Source organism: Anomaloglossus baeobatrachus, chromosome 2, assembly GCF_048569485.1.
Source record: "Anomaloglossus baeobatrachus isolate aAnoBae1 chromosome 2, aAnoBae1.hap1, whole genome shotgun sequence".
NCBI classification, from domain to species: Eukaryota; Metazoa; Chordata; class Amphibia; order Anura; family Aromobatidae; genus Anomaloglossus; species Anomaloglossus baeobatrachus.
In genome coordinates this window covers 129,171,169-129,196,628 of record NC_134354.1, presented here as the reverse complement: position 1 = coordinate 129,196,628, position 25,460 = coordinate 129,171,169, and the positions used below count along the sequence as shown (strand labels likewise).

The following is a 25,460-nucleotide window of genomic DNA, read 5'->3' as shown; positions in this document are numbered from 1 at the left end:
CCTGGTTGAACAGCTAATGGAATGCAGGACTTCCTGGTTTGCTGATCACGTGACCACTCACGTGATCCACGGTGGGAGGTTACAGCCTAGAACCATCCAGCCCTGTGACCTGTGTCATAGCGTCATCATCACCGTGGGCGGTGATTCACATCTAATAAACGTTATTGACACGCACGCTAACAGACAAAGGGGAGGAATGAAAGGGGAGGGGCCCGGGCAGTCAGTGTGTCCGGGCCCCCCTCCTGACTACTACTCAGCTCACTGCACGGCCAGCCCTGTGAAATGTAGTGTAAGCGTGTGCAGGCCAGACATGTCACACTACATTTCGCAGGGCTGGCCCGGCCGTCCAGTGAGTAGTGAGCTGAGCAGCAGGCAGGAGGGGGGGGCCCGGACACGCTGACTGCTCGGGCCCCTCCCCTTTCATTCCTCTGCTCACCGGGCAGGCCCCAGGGGCAGGGGGCGTGGACGTTGACAAATGTAGTGTGACATGTCAACGTGCATGCCCCCTGCCCCTGGGGCCCGCCCGGTGAGCAGAAGAATGAAAGGGGAGGGGCCTGTCAGCGTGCCCGGGCCCCCCTCCTGCCTGCTGCTCACCGGGCCCGCTACAGGAGTTCAAGGAGTAATGCCCTGATGGCGGCCCTGCCTCCGGGCCAGATGGTAGTGCAGCTCAGTTGGTGCAGCTCTCAAACAGGCAGAGCTCGGGGCCCTGGGGATGCTGGGAGTAGTAGTATCCTGCTGCCATGCAGCTAAGGTAACGGTAGGGCGTGGGAGGATGGACGACACAGAAATTGCAGTCAATGTTCTTTATTCACTGCAGTATCACAGCCTCTGGGGTGCTGAGCTCCGCTGTCATGGGCTCCAGCCGATCCCAGATAGTTCGGAGGTCAAGGCCGGTCTTTCCTTCTATGTGTCCTTCCTTGTGGTAGTCCCTCCACCCCAGCACCTGGTAAGTGGAATGGGTCATGGGTGCCTGTCACATTTCCCATGAACCCCTTTCTTTTCTGAGAACCCGGGTCGAGCGCTCAGCTTCAGACCACGAGTCCCTGGCTTCTCTGCAGCTCTTCCAGTCCATGTCCATACATGGTCGCTTTCCTTCTTTGTCTCCTTTGTTAGTCTGTTGGTGTGTGTCACCTAACTCCCCCTTGATGTTGCTCCAACCCCTGGGTTGCTGCACTAGTCGGCAGAGGTCCCATGCCTCGTGATGGCCACTCCTAGCACCCGACCCTAACCCATTCCCAGTGAGAGGGCAACTAACTGTTTTGGTGGATTGTGGTGGTTTACTGGCAATGACCTCCTCCTTACCCGGGATGAATACTGCACCTCTGCTGAGGCGCAATACCCTGTTGTGACTGAAGCCTCAGGGGCGCCAAACATGAGCACTGCATCCTCTTCAAACATCCAATCGAGAGGACCCCCAACTGTATTTTAAGAATAAATCATCAATTGTTAAGGGCTAGGTAACCCCTTTAATGACGTAAAACTGTTCTTCAAAATTTAGGTTTTCCTACCTGGCACTTTAGACTCCAATGGGTATATATCATATTCAGCAGGGACATGCTAAGGGTTAAATAAACCATTCTGAATATTCAATGTGCAGTGAAGTTACTAACTGGTATTTAATACTCAAACAACACTGAGGTGAGATCGCACTTTGGGGTTGGAATCTGATTATGTCATCACCTCGCCATTTATTTCGACCAATCATTTAACACAACAGATGGCACAATTGTAACATTAGTACGGATGTTCTCACAAATCTTAATTATGTAGAAATTGGATTTCACTTTGAATTCTCTTACCTGAACACCTGATATAATGAACTAAGCGCTATGTCTCACCAAGTTAGTTGGATCGTCAAAGCCCCTGGGTCCGGATCAGCACTTGTTTCACAACACAGAGAGCTGATTTTGGTGCAGCAGGATGACACAGATGGAACCGAGGAGACTGTAGTGACTGAACGGCAACAGGAGGGCCTGAGCTGGAACTGATGAAGCAGAAGCAAAGTAATGGCAGCAAACATAGCAAAACAACATAGCCCCCAACCGTCCCGGATTCAGCAGAACTGTCCCGATTTAAGAGCTGAGTCCCACTGTCCCGGCACGTCAGAGCTTTGTTCTGACCTCCTCTCACTTTCTTTTACCGGCTCTGTAGCTTCTCCTCATTGTGGGCAGGGCTGTATCTCTGCACAAATACAAAATTTAAATAAAGTATTATTTTCTCTGGTCTCACCAAGAACTGAACTTGTAAACTCCATGTTTGCAGGTAGCAGCTATAGCAATGAGCCACAACCCGCACTGTGGAAGATAGGAGAATTTGGTAAAATTGAGCCATAACTAGAATTGAACCTAGAAGCAAATTATACAGGTACATAGAGATACATCTGTACATAGCAGTGTATTTCTATGTCCCTGTAATCTAGATGTGAAGAAATAATCAAATTGCTTTGCACCTACAGAATAAAATTAATAAAAAAACAATAAAATTATTACATTTTTATTGCGTTTTTTAGAAAAACCATAAACACAATTCAGCAAATTACATGGACATATTTGATGTACTTGTAATCGTAACAACTCACACAACGCAGCGTTCAGATTATTTATGGTAATCGGTAAATGGTGTAAAAAAATGGCATAACTGAATTTTCCCTATTAAATCCATAAAAATGTAATAAAAATGTAACGCTGATGCTGTGTTCATGCGTAAATGCTACTGCTTTTTTTCTGGCATGATGCACCATGCACCGTATAATTTGTCCCTCTTTCATGTCTTCAAAGTTCGGTAGGTATGATATCAGAGTTGTTATCCTGAATGAGGTAGCATGGATTTATTGATGTAGTTGACCTGAGTATGTAGTGGAATTGAATATGGAGCAGATTTAGTTGTATAGAAAAGTTGACACAATTGCAGAACTGAGTTAGTCACAACTGGCAAAAAGAGTTTAGCAAAGTTAACTCAAGAGTAGGGCTGAGCGGATCCGGACTGTAAAAGTCTCGATCCGCACTATTTCACCGATATCTGGGTGCCGGACCTGTGCCCGGGATTCCGGGTGCACGATCCAGATTCGACAATTAAAGTAAAAATAAACAAAAGAAGAAATAAGTGAGAGTTTCATACTTACCGAGACTCGGTGTCATGGCGGCACCCTGCTTCCGGGTCGTGCATTCACTTCCTGTACTGTGTATGTATACACACAGCTTTCTGTGATTTCCCTGCCCAATGGCCGTCCTCTCATCTGTGATTAGTTGCAGTCTGACGCTCCCCCAGCCTGTGACAGTATCTGCCTGCAGTCATCGCTCATCGCAGCTCAGAAATAGGCTACACTTACAGCCAGCAGTCGTGCTCTATGGCCGCTAGCTGTGAGATGTAGCAGAGCTGTATGTGTCATCGTGGGACCTCATGTGGAGCTGCAGGGTGTTGGGGATTAATAAAGAGGTGAAGGAGGGTGCGTTTCGTACTTTATTCCAAATAAAGGATTTTTTTGTCTGCTTATTTACATTCATTTACAGGTTAGTGTGATGCAGGTATGTCATTGACGCCTGTGCCATCACAAACCTAGGGCTTAGTTGCAGCTGTGCGTTGCTATTAACACCTTATTACCCCAATTGGCACCGCATCAGGCCAAAGGAAGGGCCGGTAATGCACTGGGATTGTCACATCTAATAGATGCGGCAATACCGGGCGGCTGTGGGCTAAGAATACCAGCCCCCAGCCGGAGTTATCATGGCTGGGGATGAAAATTAGGGGGAACCGCACGTTGTTTATTTAATTATTTATTTAAAGAAAATTTTAAAAAAAGCCGGAGTAACGCTTGTGAGGGATACACTGCATTCCCCGCCGACCGGTCATCCTGCCACCTGTGATTGGTTGCAGTCAGCTGACACACTGCCACTCAGGGTGGGGGCGCATCTAACTGCAACCAATTACACGTAGCGGGCAAAGTAGTAAATATTGAATTGTCAGCTACAGAAGGGAAAAGCGTGACCCGGAAGGAGTTTGACGCCATAACAGTGCCTTGGGGGGTATGCCGCGCTCACTCGTACCCCTCTATCATCCCAACAAACATTTTTACTCTCCGGATTCCGGTCCCCATTGATTTATATGGCCACCGGATTCCGGAGCGGATCGGACTCATTTTAAAATCTGGCAGTGATCCGCTGGTCCCGGTTTTTGGCGGTTTCGATCAGCTCTACTCACGAGGAGTAAAGATGAGTTAGTTCATGAGTCCTAATACTGAAAAGGTACAGCAGAGCTGCTTCAGCCACAGAGCCGAGTTTGTCAGAGTATCCTTAGGCTATATGTCCACGGTAGAATGTACCTGCGGATTTTTCTGCATGAAAATCCGCGACTTTCGCGGCAAATCCGCACCTTATTTTTGCCGCGGATTTACCGCGGATTTTGATGCGGATTTTTTTTTTTCCCCCCATTCTATACCCAAAATCCGCACCAAAATCCGCAACAATAAGGCTATGTGCCCACGCTGCTGATTTACCGCGGATTTTGCCGCGGATTTTCCGAAAATCTGCAGCAGCGGCACTTCCAAGCCATTTCAATGGCATTTTGGAAATGGTGTGTCCATGCTGCGGATTTTTCCGCGGCGGATTTGCCGCGGATTTTGATCCGGAAAAATCTGCAGCATGTCAGTTATTGTTGCGGATTTTGGTGCGGATTTTGGGTATAGAATGGGGAAAAAAAAAAAAATCTGCATCAAAATCCGCGGCAAATTCGCGGTAAATCCGCGGTAAATCCGCGGCAAAAATAAGGTGCGGATTTGCCGCGAAAGTCGCGGATTTTCATGCAGAAAAATCCGCAGGTACATTCTACCGTGGACACATAGCCTAAGGCTATGTGCCCACGCTGCGGATTTACCGCGGATTTTGCCGCGGATTTGCCGAAAATCTGCAGCAGCAGCACTTCCAAGCCATTTCAATGGCATTTTGGAAATGCTGTGCCCATGCTGCGGATTTTTCCGCTGCGGATTTGCCGCGGATTTTGATCTGGAAAAATCTGCAGCATGTCAATTGTTTGGTGCAGATTTGGTGCGGATTTTTGGCTTTGAATGGGGAAAAAAAAAATAAAAAATCCGCATCAAAATCCGCGGCAAATTCGCGGTAAATCCGCGGCAAATCCGCGGGTGCGGATTTGCCGCGAAAGTCGCGGATTTTCAGGCAGAAAAATCCGCAGGTACATTCTACCGTGGACACATAGCCTAATTGATATGCTGCAGATTTTTCCGGATCAAAATCCGCGGCAAATCCGCCGCGGAAAAATCCGCAGCATGGACACAGCATTTCCAAAATGCCATTGAAATGGCTTGGAAGTGCCGCTGCTGCAGATTTTCGGAAAATCCGCGGTAAATCCGCGGCAAATCCGCGGCAAAATCCGCGCAAAATCCGCAGCGTGGGCACATAGCCTTATGTGAGTTTGTCACAAAGTCCTTATTCAAGACTGGCAGAAGTATGCCTAAATTTAGGATCATATATTGTGCTGTGCATTTAAAGCAAAAATATTAGAGCAATACAAGTACCTCCAAGAGATATAGGCAGGGGTGGGATTCAGCCGGTTCTGTCCGGTTCTGGAGAACCGGTTGTTAAAATAGCAGCCGGTTCTCAGAACCGGCAAGAAACAGCTTGTTCCCTGTATTCATTTGTGCTAGTGTCTCTTTAAGACTCTAGCACAAATGAATCCCCGCCCCTCCGTGCCGCACTTCCTGGTTCAGTGGAGCCTGTCGGCCCCCTGACCCCCGGCGTGCAGAGACGTGCTGACGCTGAGGTGACGGCAGTGAGAGGAGGGAGCTCCATCTCCTGCCGTTTATCAGCGTCACTGTGACTGCAGAGAGCCGCGGAGGAGGACGGGAGACACAGGAGAGGCTGACGATGCTGGTAAGCGCTCAGTGAGCCGAAGATGCAGGGAGAGGGGCCACATAAGAGGGGAGCGCTCTATGGGGAGAGAGGCCACATAAGAGGGGAGCGCTGCAAGGGGAGAGAGGCCACATAAGAGGGGAGCGCTCTATGGGGAGAGAGGCCACATAAGAGGGGAGCGCTCTATGGGGAGAGAGGCCACATAAGAGGGGAGCGCTCTATGGGGAGAGAGGCCACATAAGAGGGGAGCGCTCTATGGGGAGAGAGGCCACATAAGAGGGGAGCGCTCTATGGGGAGAGAGGCCACATAAGAGGGGAGCGCTCTATGGGGAGAGAGGCCACATAAGAGGGGAGCGCTCTATGGGGAGAGAGGCCACATAAGAGGGGAGCGCTCTATGGGGAGAGAGGCCACATAAGAGGGGAGCGCTCTATGGGGAGAGAGGCCACATAAGAGGGGAGCGCTCTATGGGGAGAGAGGCCACATAAGAGGGGAGCGCTCTATGGGGAGAGAGGCCACATAAGAGGGGAGCGGTATATGGGGAGAGAGGCCACATATGAGGGGAGCGCTCTATGGGGAGAGAGGCCACATAAGAGGGGAGCACTATATGGGGAGAGGAGGCTATAATAGGATGGTATTTGCATGGAGAAAGGGGCCATAATGGGATGGGATCTGCAGGGGAAAGGGGCCATAATGGGATGGGATCTGCTGGGGAAAGAGGCCATAATGGGATGGGATCTGCAGGGGAAAGGGGCCATAATGGGATGGGATCTGTTGGGGGAAAGCAGTCACATGGGATGAGATCTGTAGGGGAAGGTCGCCCATTCCAATTTTAGCAGGGCTCCTTTAGTAATAATTTTTAAAAACTGTAGAAAAACCGTTTAATACAATAAGAGTGACAGTGACTGGAACAACTGGTGCTGGACAGGACAGTGACGGTATAGGAGGGGAAGAAGGGGAAAGAGATTATACTTTAAATTACTTGTATTTTTTGGTTGAGGAAAGTGCGTGAAAATGGGTGTGGCTAACAAAATGGGTGTAGTTACTGAATGGGTGTGGTTTTCAACTGGGCGGGGTTTACAGAGAACCTGTTGTTAAAATTTTTAATCCCACCCCTGGATATAGGTATAGTGTAAAACCTAGGCTGTACTGTAAATGACAATGGTAATGATGCGTAAAACTATTACGGCGCAGTCACATGGCCGTATGACATGTCTAAGGATTGTATCGCAATGCTGGCAGTCAGCTCTCTTCACCTGAGCGTGACAGCTTGTGTTTCTGTGCAACTGTCACGTCTGGGTCAGGAGAACCATCGGCCAGCCAGAGCATAATCCTCGGACAAGTCATATGGCCGTGTGACTGCCCCATTAGTAAGAAACTGATGCACTAAAATGTTTGATAGACACTTTCTGTATGTAGGTGTGAGCTCAGTCATCATAGTTAAAGCACCAGTCCAGCATTTGCTTTTTTTTCTGCCCTGGAGCGGCACTTAAATGACATTATTATACTCACCAGGCGGCATTATCATGATTTTTTGTTGTCACTCTGTACCCGCAGCGCTATCTTGTGACTGTAAATTCTGGCTGGCCGGAAGTCAGAAGTTACATCACAAGCTTCCAATGCAAAGAATAAGGTCAGAATGAGGCTCTTATAGACTTGTACTTATTTATGACCTCATGAACGCTTCATGAAACACTGGTGCTGCCAGCAGGTCACAAATCGCTGGAGACTAATCAGAGGGGCAGTAATAGAAGATACAGTCGGAGGGTGAGTACAGGCGGTAGGGGAGTTAGACTTAGGCTACTTTCACACATCCGGCTTGAGCCCTGCGGCTCAATCCGGCTGTGCAAGCTATGCAACGGATGCGGTGAAAACACCGCATCCTTTGCATAAGTTTTTCCCATGCGGCCCGCCCGGTTTTTGCCGCTTGCGGCATGCTACTGAGCATGCGCAGTGGCAAAAACCGCATGCGGCGGCCGGATGCGGTATTTGCCGCATCGCGCCGCATCCGGCCGCCATAGGCATGCATTGAGAGATGCGCCGCATCGGCCGAATGCGGCGCGATGCGGTTTTTTTTTGCCGCACGAAAAAACGTGCCAGGCAACGTTCCATCCGGCCGCCGCATCGGCTAAATCTGCCGCATGCGGCAAAAACCGGATAGAACGCAAGGCCATGCGGCACAATGCGGCACTAATTAAAGTCTATGCAGGAAAATCGCAACCGGCAGAAAAAAAAAACGGTTGCGATTTTCTTGCAAAGTGCCGGATTGTGCCGCAGAAGAAAAACCGGAGGTGTGAAAGTACCCTAAAAGCACCACTGCAGCAGTGCAAAAAAACCCCAAAAAGCTGGAGTGGTGCTTTAAATTTTCAAACCAAAAAGAAGGCAAAAATACCATAGGTGTGCAAAATTTGGGTTTATGAAAACTGTTTCAAATCCATTAACTGATCCTTATGTTTTCTTATGCTCTGATTTAAAAAAACACTTCTATTTTTGACCATCACTTATGGATTTTGCACAAAATGCACATGAAATTACATACAAGTGAGATGATCAATATTATACATATAAATTTATTGAACATTCATTCTACAACTTTTATTATAAATTAATTATTGCGTCTTTTCCTTTTCTCTTCAAAGCTTCTCTTGATACCTTCTCTCTTATAAAGGCCTGCGGATCTTCTCTGTGAAGCATCCAGCAGTTGTACCTCATCATGTTCACGTTCCACCTACCTTAGTATCGTCATTCCACCTCTTTGATATCCTGATAAAATCATTCTTCTTGCTCTCCAATAACAGCATCAAGGTTTTCAGGAATGTAGTCCTAATGGGAATGTAAAAAAAAGTTACTTCAAATTCATCAGACAATCCAAGGGTTCGAAACGTTTCAGCATGTTCTCCACTATGGACTTAAATTTGGGATTTTTGTTGTTACCTAGAAATGTCTTTGTGACGCCCCTGGACTATCAGGTCATCACAGGGTATTGTACAATCTGCCCTCCCGTGCAATATCCACATCCTTCTTGGTTATGGGTCCCTAACTACATGGTGTTGCCTACATCAGCTAATTAAATCCTAGGAACACTCTGCACCACACCCACCAGACACACTAGTGGACAGCCTGAGTGGAATAGGGTCGCTCACTTGGGGGGTTGGTTAGGGGAGGTCAGGAGTGTCAGGAGGGAGTCGTAGTTTGGAAGTGAAGGAGAGAGGAGGTCAGGAGCTGGGCTCCTAGGAAGCTATCTAGGTGGCAGACGGTGGTCTGGGCCTAGAAGGAGCTGGACCTCCGGTCACAGGGATCGTGGCAAGGGGCACGAAACTGTCGAGAAGCACAGCCGGCGGCCTTGTACCATCACCGGGCTAGGACCAGGGCACGACTGGGTACGAAGAACACTCTGCACCACACCCACCAGACACAGCAGTGCATGGCCTGAGTGGAATAGGGTCGCCCACTTGAGGGCTTGGCTAGGGGAGGTCAGGAGTGTCAGGAGGAAGTCGTAGTTTGGAAGTGAAGGAGAGAGGAGGTCAGGAGCTGGGCTCCTAGGAAGCTATCTAGGTGGCAGACGGTGGTCTGGGCCTAGAAGGAGCTGGACCCCCGGTCACAGGGGATCATGGCAAGGGGCACGAAACTGTCGAGAAGCACAGCCGGCGGCCTTGCACCATCACCGGGCTGGGACCAGGGCATGACGGGGTACGTGGAACTTAGGTCAGGGAGTAGCTTCAGGCAACCTGACAATTGACCCGACGAGAACGGAGCCTTCAAGATCCGCTCTCCACCCACTCCAGAATCGAGGTACTAGCGCAACGAGGGGGATAGGACTTTCCACTCAAACGGTCCAGAAAATCCCAAGCGTGAGCCCTGAGAGCAAGCTCCCACACTTAGCCATAGTGGGCAGCGAGACCCGACTAGTTCCATACTACCGGGACCAACAGAAAAGTAAACTTAGTGCCAGGAGGTAGGTTTCGGATCACTAGGCAGCACCATTGGGGACTAGACCCAAACTAGCTCCCCTCAGTGGCAGCGGTATCCAGAACTTTGGTTTATCCAGTTGTCGGTGTCAGCTTTATGGACTAAGTGAGTATGCAAGTGACCCCTTTGCACCCAACGGCACTCCCTGAACACCATCACCGAGTCCTGGAGCATCCCCCCTACCCGTGGAGGGTTCTAACACCTGGCTGCCCCACTCCATCCCCCCTGGGTACTCCTAACCACAGCGGTGGAACTCCACATTACCACACACCACGGGTGGCGTCACGAACTCTAAAACACAATTCCCTGTAAATACCCCCTTCATTTGAGTGGCCGTACGATCCCCAGGTCCGGAGACCCCTCGAGCCATCGCGGATCTGGATCCGAGCAGCCCGGCTGCTGACACGGGGGCGGCACATCTTCACGTCTTTAAAAAAAATCCCAAGCTCTTTTCTCAACAGCTTTCACTTCTGTTTCAAACACGACCTTCATGAGTTTCTGAATATCCGGACCCACAAAAATGCCTTCCTTCAGTTTTGCTTCGGACAGTCCCTGAAATATGGTAAACAGATAATTAAATGCTCTCCTTCTTTCGATAGAGTATTCATAAACTGCTTCATCAGTCCAAGCTTAATGCAGAGTGGTGGCAGGAAACTTAAGTAGGATTTTGTAAAATTTTGCAGCTATGTTCTTGAGTCCAGATTGCAAAGATGCCCAGGAACATCACTGCAATAGAATAGAGCACTGTCTTGAGAAAGTATGCAAGGAATTATTTTTGGAAATCTATGGAATTCTGGATTTCTATACTTTTCGAAGCCTATGGAGTCAGTGTTTGTGAAAAATCTGGACGTGATGGAATTTTTTTGATATTTCAACAATCAAAACTACAGTATATAAAAATCACCTCTTACTTTTCGAACTATTTTACCCTTGCAGACCTATCTATTTGTTTAATTTAACCCAGATATGTGAACTCGCTATTCTGGGTCCTGCCCTGGTTGGGGAGACATCTAGCCAGATAAGACTTGTTTTGAAATTGGCTTTTTTTGCTGCAATGTAAGGCCCCCTTCACACGTTAGTGATACTGGTACGTTTATTGCAGTTTTTATACGTACCAGAATCACGGACATACACAGACCGATTAAAATCAATGGGTCTGCTCACACATCAGTGATTTCTCACTGCGTGTTTCCGTGTGGCGTACATGCGTGTCCATGTGTTCCGCACGGAGACAAGTCCGTTTTTCTCTTGCATCACTGATGTCACACAGACCACACAGTGGTGTAATCCGTGTGGCACGTACCAGAAAAGACATACATTTAAATTAAAAAGCTTTTTAAACTTACCCGTTTACAACGATGCTGTTTTCAGCCGCTGCTGTCTCTGCTTCCAGGCTGGCAAATTATACTCATGCATATTCACTGCACAGCCGACGGCAGCTGCGATGAGACAGTGGCAGCCGGACACAGCATCGTGGGAGACTTCAGCACCACAGACAGCAGCAGTGTGGACAGGTGAGAATAAAGGTGGCTTTACACGCTACGAGATCGCTAAAGTGATCTCATTGGGGTCATGGAATTTGTGACGCACATCCAGCCGCATTAGGGATGTCGTTGCGTGTGACACCTATTAGCGATTTTGAATTGTCGCAAAAACGTTCAAAATCGCTAATTGGTGACATGCCCCCCTCTTCCCAATTAACGTTGCTGCTGCAGTAGCGATGCTGTTCCTCATTCCTGCGGCAGCACACATCGCTACGCGTGACGCCGCAGGAACGAGGAACCTCACCTTATCTGCATCCCGTCCGCAATGAGAAAGGAAGGAGGTGGGCGGGATGTTCTTCCCACTCATCTCCGCCCCTCCGCTTTGATTGGGCGGCCGTTTAGTGACGTCACTGTGATGCTAAGCGAACCACCCCCTTAGAAAGGAAGCGGTTCGCCGGTCACAGCGACATCGCTGCACAGGTATGTGCGTGTGACGCTGCCGTAGTGATAATGTTCGCTACGGCAGCGATCCCCACATATCGGCCGTACAATGGGGGCAGGTGCTGCAACGCTAGACATCGCTAGCATCGGCTAGCGATGTTGCACCGTGTAAAGCCCGCTTTAGTGTCAGATCCCCGTGTGCTATCACAGATAGCACACAGAGAACACACGTGTGCCAAAGTCACGGCACACAAAAGCCTGCTTTACACGTTGCAATTAGTTGTACAATTGCATTTGCGATGTGACACGCCCAGGTTGCATACGGGATCTCATGAGATTGCACGTAGGTCGTTCATTTGCTGTCACACGTGCGTTAGTAGTCTATGTTAAATTGATCAATTTTGTGTGCGATCCTTTAGATCATGTGTTCTGTGACGTATGCATTGGGCACCCTTTTTTTTTTTTTTTTTTTTTTTTTATTTATTGACTTGCCAAGCGTGTGTAATGTGTAGGGATGCGTTTTTACTATGTCATCTGCCATTCAGCTCTGCTACATGGCCTCTAACAGCAGACACAGACAGCCATGCAGCAGAGCTGAATGGCAGATGACAGCAGACACAGAAAGAGCCGCACTGTCAGAATGAACTCTGGTGAACTTCACTCGACTTCATTGTCATACTGCGGCTCTGTCTGTGTCACGTCCTGATTAGCGGTCACCAGTGAAGGGCTCACCGGTGACCGCTAAACTCCTGAGTGACTGAATTGAGCAGCCCTCTCTCATATACTCACCGATCCCCGATCTCCGGTGCGGCGCTGCACGGCATTCACACTGCTCTGGCGGCGTTTACTATTTTGAAAAAGCCGGCCGCCCATTAAACAATCTCGTATTCCCTGCTTACCCCGCCCACAGGCGCCTATGATTGGTTGCAGAGAGACACGCCCCCACGCTGAGTGACAGGTGTCACACTGCACCCAATCACAGAAGCCGGTGGGCGTGTCTATACTGTGCAGTGAAATAAATAATTAAATAATTTAAAAAAACGGCGTGCGGTTCCCCCCAATTTTAAAACCAGCCAGATAAAGCCATTCGGCTGAAGGCTGGTATTCTCAGGATGGGGAGCTCCACGTTATGGGGAGCCCCCCAGCCTAAGAATATCAGTCAGCAGCCGCCCAGAATTGCCGCATACATTATATGCGACAGTTCTGGGACTGTACCCGGCTCTTCCCGATTTGCCCTGGTGCGTTGGCAAATCGGGGTAATAAGGAGTTAATGGCAGCCCATAGCTGCCAATAAGGCCTAGATTAATCATGTCAGGCGTCTATGAGACACCTTCCATGATTAATCTGTAAATTACAGTAAATAAACACACACACCCGAAAAAATCCTTTATTAGAAATAAAAAACACAAACATATACCCTGGTTAACCACTTTAATCAGCCCAAAAAAGCCCTCCATGTCCGCCGGAATCCAGGATGATCCAGCGTCGCTTCCAGCGCTGCTGCTTGGTAGGTGACCGGAGCTGCAGCAGACACAGCCGCTCCTGTCACCTCCACACAGCTACTGAAGACAGCCGCGAGATCAGCTGAGCTGTCACTGAGGTTACCCGCTGTCACTGGATCCAGCGGTGGCCGCGGGTAACCTCAGTGACAGCTCAGCTGATCGCGCTACTCACCTCAGTTGCTGCGTGGAGGTGACCGGAGCGGCGGTGAGTAGCGCGATCAGCTGAGCTGTCACTGAGGTTACCCGCGGCCACCGCTGGATCCAGTGACAACGGGTAACCTCTGACAGCTCAGCTGATCGCGCTGCTGTCTTCAGTAGCTGTGTGGAGGTGACAGGAGCGGCGGTGTCTGCTGCAGCTCCGGGCACCTCCATGCAGCAGCGTTGGATGCGACGCTGGAGCATCCTGGATTCCGGCGGACATGGAGGGCTTTTTTGGGCTGATTAAAGTGGTTAACCAGGGTATATGTTTGTGTTTTTTATTTCTAATAAAGGATTTTTTCGGGTGTGTGTGTTTATTTACTGTAATTTACAGATTAATCATGGAAGGTGTCTCATAGACGCCTGACATGATTAATCTAGGACTTATTGGCAGCTATGGGCTGCCAATAACTCCTTATTACCCCGATTTGCCAACGCACCAGGGCAAATCGGGAAGAGCCGGGTACAGTCCCAGAACTGTCGCATATAATGTATGCAGCAATTCTGGGCGGCTGCTGACTGATATTGTTAGGCTGGGGGGCTCCCCATAATGTGGAGCTCCCCATCCTGAGAATACCAGCCTTCAGCCTTATGGCTTTATCTGGCTGGTTTTAAAATTGGGGGGACCGCACGCCGTTTTTTCACTGCACAATATAGACACGCCCACCGGCTTCTGTGATTGGGTGCAGTGTGACACCAGTCACTCAGCGTGGGGGCATGTCTCACTGTAACCAATCATAGGCGCCGGTGGGCGGGGAAAGCAGGGAATACGAGATTGTTTAATGGGCGGCCGGCTTTTTCAAAACAGTAAAAGCCGCCGGAGCAGTGTGAATGGCGTGCAGCGCCGGGGATCGGTGAGTATGAGAGAGGGGGATAGACTGACATGGACAGAGAGTGAGGGACAGAGATAGTGACCGACTGACAGAGATTAGTGAATGACAGACATTGTGAGGCGCTTCAGAACGCAGCTTTTCAGCTGCGCTCTGAAGCGGACCTTTTTTAAGCTGCGGTGCAGAGCGCACACCTGCGCACATAGCCTCAGACATCAAAATCGTATGAGGGATGTCACACGTTACAATTGACTAGGTTCGTTCAACAAAACGCTCAATTCTAGACAAAGATACGATGTGTTTGCGTTCAATCCTGATCGCACGTAGATGTCACACGCAGATACCTCACAAACGATGCCGGATGTGCGTCACTTACAACTTGACCCCAACGACGGATTGTGAGATATATTGAAGCGTGTGTTGGGGGCTAAAGAGACGTATGCATCTTTATCACATCAGTGAAAAATGTGTGTTTTTCACTGACATGTGAAGGAGGCCTAAGGCCGCGTTCACATGTCCTTCAATCATCGATTTAGAATGGATCCTGCAGAGAGCCATTGGGAAAAAGTGGTGTAAATAACGGATGTCTACCAGATCCATTTTTTAACATGGGGAGTCTATGGAGAACGGATCAGTTAACAGACTGCTATTTAATCATCCATTTTTTTGCGTTTGCAAAGTATTCATTTTCTTCTTACAGGATCCATTTCAAATGGAAGATAAATAGCAATCCGTTAACGGATCAAATCTCCATAGACTCCCAGGTTAAAAAAATTGGATCAGGCAGAAATAATTTTGCCAACAGTTCTCTAATCTATCCATTCTAACGGATGATAACAGGACATGTAAACTCAGTCTAAAAGGATCAAGAAGAGGGATAACACGTCAGTAAACCAATGTTTTTTCAGCCAATGCCATAAAAAGGATATCAAAATTCAGCAAGGAACAAAAACAAATTAATCTATAACACTTCTATAACACCTTACCTACTACCTTCATAGTATGGCTGACAGTCTGCTAAAAAACACGTGTTAAGGATTATCTGTTGAGAACTGATTTGCACACATAAAGTGGTTCATTACAGCTGATTTATTTAAGGCACATCTGCAAAACATCTTTCTTTATTTACATTGCCATAAAGTTGCATATGTAACCAATTTATATAATCTGTAACTTAAGGGCAACCTGTCATGTGAAGAAACACTATTAACCTGCAGATGGAGGTTCAATATGCAGGTTAATAGCATTATGAAGCTGCCCAATGCCTGCACCAAGAACCCCGCTACCGGGAGGAAATCAATTTTAGTGCTGGCAGTCTGACTTGTCCACACTATTGTAGAGCGCCCATGCTGATCTCATTGTGCCTGCCCTCATCGGATCGCAGGTGTTAGTTAGTTTGAGGCCTGGCAAGTACCAGCGTGGGAGTCTGGCTGGGAATCCCCGATTCTGTCAACTAGCGTGGACATTCAAGACTGCCAGCTCTTTCTACTTTTTCTGCTTTTTGTCTGTACAATCAGTTTTCTGATGAAGGAGTAATGTGGCGCAGGGTCATAGCCATGGGCAAGGTATTTGTCTCTAACGCCCCGACACATTATATGAAGATGGGGTCATGGCTGGGTGTGTGGACTTTTGCTATGGGTGCGCTATGCCCTTGCAGGCCGCTTAATGCCGATGACTCCTGCTGGCTAGGACCAGATGTTGAACAGTTCAATGAGAGAGATCACCATTGAAAAACAAACTCTTTACTGAACGATAACTTGGTAGGCATTATGTACACTAGATAGCGGATGCAGAGCTTCACAATCTTTCCTTTGCAATGCAGAGCATTATCATACACAGTATCTTAGCTTCTCCACACACAATTTCTTTACTTACTCTCTCTTAACTCGTATAAAATCTGTTTCTATTGATTCGCCTGCCTTCACCTCAACCCAACTCAGTAGTACAGTCCAGTTAGTGAAAGTTGTATTTTCAACCAGTGGTTCCACTTCTTCGCTCTTAAAGGGATTAGTTTGCCAATATGACCAGTCCTTAACTTCTCTCCTTCTCATGCTTATGATAATGATCTCCCACCCAGGGCACTGTTTTCATCTCATAAGAACCAAATAACAAAGGTAGATCTCGCACAGCTTAAGGCTACCTTTAGGATTCCGGTGGCAGTGGAAAGGCATCTCCAGTCTATCGTATAGCGCCAAGTCTGAGGAGGTGTGTGCTCTGAATGTAACTCGTATCCAAGGCAAATTCACAATTGAAGAAGAGAAAAATGAGCAGCTCCACTCCAGGGTGCTTAAAAAATTTGGCTTTATTTTATGAAAAAATGTGTATTAAAAAAAGTAGCGGCAAAGCTGTGTGCAGTCTCCCCAGGATCCGTAGAAGCACCCGACAGTGCGAAACGGTTGTCGTCCTGGGGAGCCTGCACACGGCTTTGCCGCTGCTTTTTTAATACACACTTTTTCATAAAATAAAGCCAAACTCTTTTCATCTCATGATATCGGCTCCGTCCTGGCCCATTACCTCTCCCTAAACTCAGGGTCGTACTGCTAGGCGCCCTGTCTCCGATCATTCTCCAGTCGATCACTCTCTCCTTCGGTCAATTCTCTCTCTACTCTCAGTATTGCAGCTCGTTTCATAAAGAAGTGCTTATACCACATCCACAATGGATATAAAGAAGAATCACACACCCAATAGATGCCTCTGATTGGCACAGTATACAGTCTGAGCCTAGACTGAGCAGTGTCTGGAGTCTCAATATCCAATTTCAGAACATATTTCTGTAACATAAAGGCATAGTATAAATCTTGGTATGAATCATTGTCACTATTTCTGTTCATAGTTTTTCCTGTCTTTCTAATCTCAAGGATCACAGCTAAGTGCAAATATGCTGCTGTCAGTGTCCTTCTGCTCTTTAAAATTCCAGAAGACACATTTCTTGATTCTATTAGAAAAGCTAATGAGGGTGAGTCAGCATAAAAGATAACTGCCTTGGGCTTTTAATATTTTCCATTCTCTTGCATTACATCCTAGTTCAGCATTCAGGAGGATGACTGTGTTTGTACTTTGCATCCCCACTATCCGACAATACGCTCTTAAAAATTTCAACAGGTCTCTTATCGGTTCATGCCTTTTGGCCCAAAAGCTGTCAGGCCTTCCATATTTACATACAATCGGTAATGATGCTTGAGTCAAGTCTCTGAAAGTCACTGTTATTGTATTTAGCCACCAGCACGTCGTCTCTCACTTGTTCACTCACATAGATCGCGGAGGCTGACTTATAAATGAGAGATTTTATTGTTTGAAATCACTATGTGTATCTGACTTTATTAATAACGCAAACAAGAGAACAAACACAAAGAATTAGCTCACAGCAAAAGCTAGAATTATTCAATCAGCACAGAGTCTAAGGTTGGATGATTGCAAAACTTATAGAAAAACAATTATTGCTACAGCCATTTCTTCCAAGATATAGAATCCAGACATCTTAGACAGTTCCAAAGATTATAGTAAGTTTGGGGCAAATAAATGTATTCCTTTGGGTCTTTCTAATTTTTTTGGGGGGAAGAAGCAACTTAGAAGATTAAAAAATCTACTGCACTGAAATACAACCAAGAGGGTAGCCAACCATCCGGCAATTTCAAGGCAGCCCATTGAAATAAGGCATTTTTTTTGCCCTGTACGTAAAAATGTCTAAGACTTTTCATGATTTTTGATGGAAATTCAAGACACTTATACAGATTATTTTGACTGTAATTATAATTTTTTTACTGTTTACACTGAATAAAGCTATTGTCTTGATATCAGTTTAATGGGCTGTAGACATGTATCACTTATAATCATAATGGTTTATTATGGTTTTCCAATGTATCCTTAATATTTTTTGTCTTTCCATGATTTTTTGATAAGCTGTTAAGAAAAAATAAAAATTCAAGTTGGAAACCCTGATAACGAGGTTCGGTGTAATATCACTCATCAAATACTATAAATGTTGCATTGATAGTTTTAGTCCTAATATAACAAATTGTGCTACTTGTCACGCACAGAGGATGCAGACTACTGACAACTGGATATAGTCGACCTTAAATGGGTTGTTCCTCAAAAACCTCAAAGAACATTTTAATCAATATATCTTGGAATAATAATAATTTCCACAATTAAACGTACAGGGACATGGTCTGATCATACCACATGTACATGAATGCATCCCCAAAACCACTATCAGTACAGGAATAAAGCACCAAGCTTACTACCGCAATCAATTGTAGTGTCAGGACAGTTCAATATATAATTGTTGCACATAAACCTACAACTTCACTATATCCTTAATAATGGTAAGGCGATGCCTTGAGTTGTTATTAGTCATTATCAGACTGTTGACTTCACAGAAACCACAGTACCGAAGAGACAAAATCAGTTCACTAATAAACATTTACTGCACATCCAGGTACCTCATAGATTACATCTTTTCTGGAATCGTTCTTCTTTTCTTCCACATCTTGTCTAGATACCATTATGGCTTTTCACATTCACGGCTCATATCTGCACACTTCCCTCTTCTCTGGTCTTTTGCAGCACATACTGACACATTGCCCCTAAAACTAAGCATGATTAGAATACTCCTCAATAAAATCATTTCTCCCCCTACAGTCTCCTTAGACATCTCTTGCAGGCTCCTCACACATTCCTGGTTCCCATATAATCTCCTCACAAATCCAGCCCCCCGGTTTGCATACTGTTTCCTAGCACATTTCATTTCTCTCTCTCCTGCTCTCCATACAGTCTCCTCACACATTTCCATTTCCGTATACTTTCTCCTCCACATTCCCTCCACTCCCCATACATACTGTCTGCTCACACATTCCCCTCACTCTTTATACTGTCACCTCAAACACACTTCCCTCCTCCCTACGCTCCCTATACTGTCTTTTCACTCTTTATTCCACCTCCCTCTATGCTGTCTCACCACACATTATCCCCCCACTGCCCCAACTTTCGATAACATCATACATTATACGACCGCTCTCCATACTGTCTCATCACACATTATCCCCCACATTACATACTGTCTCCTCATACTCCCCCCCCCCCCCCCCCATCCCAACTTAACATACTGCTGTCTACTTAAACTTTTTCCCACCCATACTGTCCCAACTCAATAACGTACATTACAATAAATCTCTGGTTTCTTCACCTCCAGTGAAGCGCTTACCGTACCAACGTTCACCGCACCTATGTGGCGCAAGAGAGTGACTTCAACAGCATGATCAGATGACTGTGATCAGTTGAAAGTTGGGGGCAGTGGCATCTTACACTTTCTCCAGCTTGTCAGCAGGCTGAATCCTACTCCAGGGGGGTTTTTTTGGGTGCAAGGGAGCAGCAAATTGTATTTTAGATTACCAAGATAAGTTTGAGAATCACTCTGTCTATAAGAGACTTACAGAAGTTGAGTAAATCAATTGTACAAAAAACTATTAATAAGTTGATGTTGTCAGCTTATATTTATTAAGATAATATGGGCTACAATGCAATGAGCCATGTCAAGAAGAGACATTAATAGTCTATATTCATGTTCATTTTAAGACTTTATGATTTAGTGTATGATAAATGAATGTCATCCTTTAAAATAAAAAAAACTAATCACTTCCCATCATTTGGGAGCTGCATATGTGCGCAACAAACAGGTTATATAACAGCAGCACATTAAACCTCCCAGCCCAGCACCATGGCTACTGCTCTCAGGAGGGCACTTGCCTTTTGCAGTGATCTATTTGTTCTTACCATTACCTATGATCTTGGGAGCTAATTCACCTTGATCTTTGTCATTTCCTGTCCATTCCCTTAACAAAACAATAGCTGGCATCGTGCCCCGCTCCTCCCTGGCTCTTTTGCTTTTTTCCTTTTTTTATAAACTTTTCCTTTTAGAAGATATTTCTATCAGTAAAAAGGTTTTAAGTGCAGCACTCCTGACACTGAAATAAGTTTACACAGATTACTTCCCACTGCCAACTCCTATGTGGTTTTGGCCAAATCATTTTATCTTCTTGTGCTTCAGGCACCATAATCATTAGGCTATAATCTCTTGGTAAAGGACTATGTGTGCCTGAAAAAGTCTGTGTTCAGCATCATGGATATTGGCATGAGCGTGCAGTATATGTTATCATTACTGTTATATATTGTCAGCTCATCTCCACATCTCTGACAAAACACATGAGCGCTGGAGGTTACCAAGAAGTAGGTTAGCTCAGCACTTAGGAAACATTTTTAGGCAGTGCTGGAAATAAAGCTGAAAATATAAATCTACAACAGTGTCCTATACATGTTCTTAACTATAATGGAAGTGAGTGTTATGCAGTGTCTTAACCTCCCTTTAAAGAGGACTAACCAGCAGAATTTTGCTATATGAGGTAAAGGCAGTGCCATACAGGCAGTAAGATACTGAATCTAGGCATATCTATTGGAGAAAAATCCAATGCTTGGTTAATTACATATATTTGATCAAAGATGCAGAAAAACACTGCACTTTGACTACTGCAACATGGGCGGGTCTTTGTGGGTTATGTTTTTGCGTTTATTTCTCCTCCTCATGCATCCTCTAGCTTGCCCCTTTTCTTTATTTGAATATTTCGCCGCTATTGCTGCTGTTGGCAGTGGGTGCACATTACCACTGTACTCAGGTCTTCATTAAAATGGTGATGGTCCTAGCGCTGCATTTGTGTACTTGTAGCTGGGTATCACACTGCTTTCATGTAGTGACAGTGGTTATAGTGCTACATTTGTGTACAGTTAGTGGTTCTAGCAAAGCATTCATGTACTGACAGTGGTTCTGGTAGTGCAGTCATGTACTAATGGTGTTTCTGGGGCAGTATTTGAGTACTGATGGTGGTTTTGATGATGCAGTCATGTTCTGACGGTGGTTATGGTGCTGAATTCATTTACTGAAGGTGGCTGTAGTGTTGCATTGATGTAGTGATGTATTGATCTATTGATGGTGGTCCTGGTTCTGCACTCATGTGCTGAAGGTGATTTTGATCTTGTACACATGTAGCAATCCATAATGTGCTTCATGGCTATGTTAAATGACCACTGATAAATCCTTATAATGGAAGCATTTTACTGAAGAAACAGTCCCACACAATATTTTATTCCCTAAATCTGTGTAAATATATATGTATTTTATTTGTTTATATAGCAACAATAATTCCACAGTATTTTACAAACATTACCATCACTGTCCCCAATGGGGTTCACAATCTAAATTCGTTATTAGTATGTCTCTGTAGTGTGGGAGGAAACCAGAGAACCTAGAGAACCATAGAAACATATGGCAGCTATTGTCCTAGGTGGGATTTAAGGTTAGGATTTCAGTTCTACAAAGCCACTATATTGCCCTAAGCATATGTAGTGTAGTGTAAGGCCGGGGTCACATGACTGTAGATTCTTTCATACAAGAGAATGGGGTCAATTATGCTAATGACACCAATCAAAAAAATGATTTTAAAAATCAGTGTCAGCATAGTGTGATCCGATTTTATCGGATGAGAGAATCAAAGCACATTATAAGATGAAAAACAAAATTTCTCCATCTTCTCCATTCTGTGAGTTTGCAGAAATTGGTCTGCACTCAGATGTCATCCATATGCAGCCCAATGATTTTCACGCACTCATAGACTTGAATCGGTGAGTCTTGTCTGATTTACGGGTCAAATCACAGCATGCTGCAATTTTTTTCTCTTGCTGAATTGGTATGAGAAAAAAACATTGATCATCACAGTCCCATTACCTATCATTGGACTGAGTGCTATCCAATAAAAAATGCGGTGGTGTGAGCGAGCTCTTTGTGTGTGAAAATACTCCAGATCACCTTCTTCTCCAGTTTCCAGCTCAATCCTCACTTAACTGATATTCCTACTCATCGTTTCACACTATGGTCTAAAGGGGGTGTTACACGCAGCAATATCGCTAGCGCCCGTGGCGCACAAAATCGTTTGGAGCCGTCACACGTACTTACCTGCCTAGCGACGTCGCTGTTGCCGGCGAACTGCCTCCTTTCTAAGGGGGCGGTTCGTGTGGCGTCACAGCGGCGTCACTAAGCGGCCGCCCAATAGAAGCGGAGGGGCGGAGATGAGCGGAACGTAACATCCCGCCCACCTCCTTCCTTCTGCATTGCCGGCGGCCGCAGGTAAGCTGCAGTTCGTCGTTCCCGATGTTTCACATGTAGCGATGTGTGCTGCCTCAGGAATGACGAACAACCTGCGTGCTCAACAATCACCGATTTTTTTTAAAAAGGAATGACGTGTCAACGATGGACGATAACGTGAGTATTTTCTATCGTTAACGCTCGTTCCTTGCTGTCACACGCAACGACGTCGCTAACTATGCCGGATGTGCGTCACGGAATTCGTGACCCCGGCGATATATCGTTAGATATGTCCTTGAGTGTAAAGGGGCCTTTAGTGTGAGTTGGAAACTGCTTTTACAATGCACATTGTGTAGTTTTGTTCTCAGACTCTATACACTATGGGTTCATTCACACGTCAGGTTTTTCTTGTGACTTTCTTGCAGATAGCACTCATACCTATAACAATCTATGGTGTTGTTCACATGTCCGTGATTTTTTTTGTTGTTGGATGGAGTGGTCCATGCGAAATTGCACAGTCGTGTCCGATAGTGATCTGAGTATAGGATCAAACAACCAAAGACTGTGTCTTTGAAAAAAATCAGACAGCACTCGGATGCCATCCTGGTGCTGTCTGTTTTTCACTAACACATAGGAGAAGGTGGAGAAACTCTTTTTTTTTTTCCTCATCAGTAAAAAAAAACTGATGAAACTTTGACCAAACTTTAATGAAACTGTGATGACACGTTGACAAAAATCTGATGAAATGACAAAAATCACTGATGAAACTTGATCAGATCTTCACATATGTGGAAAGACGGGTGTCTGAATGAGGCCTTTCATTAAAGCAACTAACGGATTACACATAGACCCCCATGTGATCCAGTGACTCAGGATTTCAGTCACATGAGAAGAGGACCAGAGCTATGCTGGAAACCAGGGAAGATGAAAAAACTTGTAAGGCTATGTGTCCACGGTAGAATGTACCTGCGGATTTTTCTGCCTGAAAATCCGCGACTTTCGCGGCAAATCCGCACCCGCGGATTTGCCGCGGATTTTGATGCGGATTTTTTTTTTTTTTTTTTCCCCATTCAAAACCAAAAATCCGCACCAAATCTGCACCAAACAATTGACATGCTGCAGATTTTTCCGGATCAAAATCCGCGGCAAATCCGCAGCGGAAAAATCCGCAGCATGGACACAGCATTTCCAAAATGCCATTGAAATGGCTTGGAAGTGCCGCTGCTGCAGATTTTCGGGAAATCCGCGGCAAATCCGCGGCAAAATCCGCGGTAAATCCGCAGCGTGGGCACATAGCCTAAGACCAAGTAACAGTCACAATAACAGAATATTCTTTGTGAAATGTTCCAAAATAGCAGCTAATTGCAATTTGCTAGTGAGGCATAGATGCACTTTAATACTATAATTTTTAGCCCCAATTCATTGTTTTTTACCTTTTTTGTAGTAAATATTTTTTGTTGTTGTTTAGACAATGTTATGGCCTATGTGTAGGGAACAACAGTGATGACACAAGGTGAACTGAGTTCATGCTGTCAGATCTTCAGGAAACCCTGGTGATCCACCAGCATAAACTTGATTCATCTTGTGACGTCACCGGACTTCCCTGCATCAAAGTCCCATGGTAAAGACCGTGAGATGAGGAATGTCTGCAGGGAACCCCAGTGAAGTAAAAAAAGCACATAAAAACGCCACAACCACTGTCAGTACATGGCTGCAGCGCCTGAACCACCATCAGTACATAACTGAAGCACCAGAACCACCATCAGAACAGGAATTGATGTGACTGTAGGATAGGGAGAGATAGAAGGCTCCTATACTGTTCCTCATGCTTTGGACCCTAGGCTATCCTTGTCTTTAGGGTTACCTCTAATGGTGGAGATGCCTGAATCTTGTGCCTGGCTATACTCCTGTCCAGAGCTAATATGTCCTCCCTCTCCACTCCAGGGAAGAAAGAGGCAGGACTTTGATAGAAACGTGATTTAGACAGACAGGGAAAACAGAAACTCAGACACATTGTAAACTCACAGGAACAAGCAGTAAGAAACTAAGAAGAAAAGTAAGGAAGCAACAAAAAGACAAAAAGGGTTAACACCAGAACTGCTCAGAACAATGATGCACAACAACCACCAGCAAGTCTGGATCAAACTATCTCTCCAGACCAGTAAAGACAAGCTATAGCTGGCACTAATGGAAGCATCCAGCTAGCATATATAGAAGAGGAGTAAAAATGACTGGATCTCACATACCATGTGACTACTAAAAGATTAACTCTTGCTAGTCCGCGTATAAACTACAAATCTGTGGGTCGATGCCCAAGTCTCCCTGTGCTGATCACCGAAATCAGAGAACTTTAGTTTCCACAGATCCTGATGACGCCATGACAGTCGGCAATTCTTGTAAAAACCTCCGTGTAACATGAATACAGTGCCAGAACCACTGTGAAATCAGGAATACAGCACCAAGCTTAGTACAGTAATCAATTGTAATGTCAGATCAGCCTCATATACAATTGTGTAACATGAATCTGCAAATGCCAGTATGTCCTTAACAGTGGAGATACTAGGAGTTATTGTTACCAGCCATCATCAGAATTTGAACCATACAGGAACCACAGTAATGATGAGATGTAGTTACTTTTCACAAATCATCCAGGTACCTTATAGACAGCATCTTCTCTGATTGAAGTTGATCTCATCCCTTCTGGCTCTATGTAGCACAGACGCCATGATGAAATTTCACTCCCATAGCGTCTGTGCAGAAGTACCTCTTCTTTGGTCTTCAGTAGTAAATAGCTGAATCCAGGCAAAACAAAAGGTGCAAGTATCAGACCTAAAACATAACTTTTATTTCGAGTGCAGCTAAAAAGCGAGCCTAAGCTCACTGAGGGTGAGTAAAATCAAAAAACTAGTAGCAATGGTTGCTATCATACTAAAAATAGGGCCAAAACAGAGCCCCAGTCGTCTCACCACTGGTAATGTAGTGTGGCAATACTAGCCTCAAATCTCATTTGAGGATGCCACCCAAAAACAACGGGCTGCCAGGGTGT

The 25,460-nt window shown here is 45.8% G+C and overlaps 1 long non-coding RNA gene across 2 annotated transcripts in view; it reads left to right on the top strand.

Moving 5' to 3' along the window:
* The window catches only part of LOC142285332 (uncharacterized), a 232,914-nt gene that overhangs the window by 102,404 nt on the left and 105,050 nt on the right, over positions 1-25,460 (top strand). Inside the window, exon 1 of one of the 2 annotated variants that reach the window (XR_012746752.1) lies at positions 5,815-5,882. The exons of the other annotated variant lie outside the window; for it this stretch is intronic. This is a non-coding gene — a long non-coding RNA (uncharacterized LOC142285332). Of the gene's footprint in view, positions 1-5,814; positions 5,883-25,460 lie in introns of those variants that run through there. 2 annotated transcript variants of the gene reach the window in all.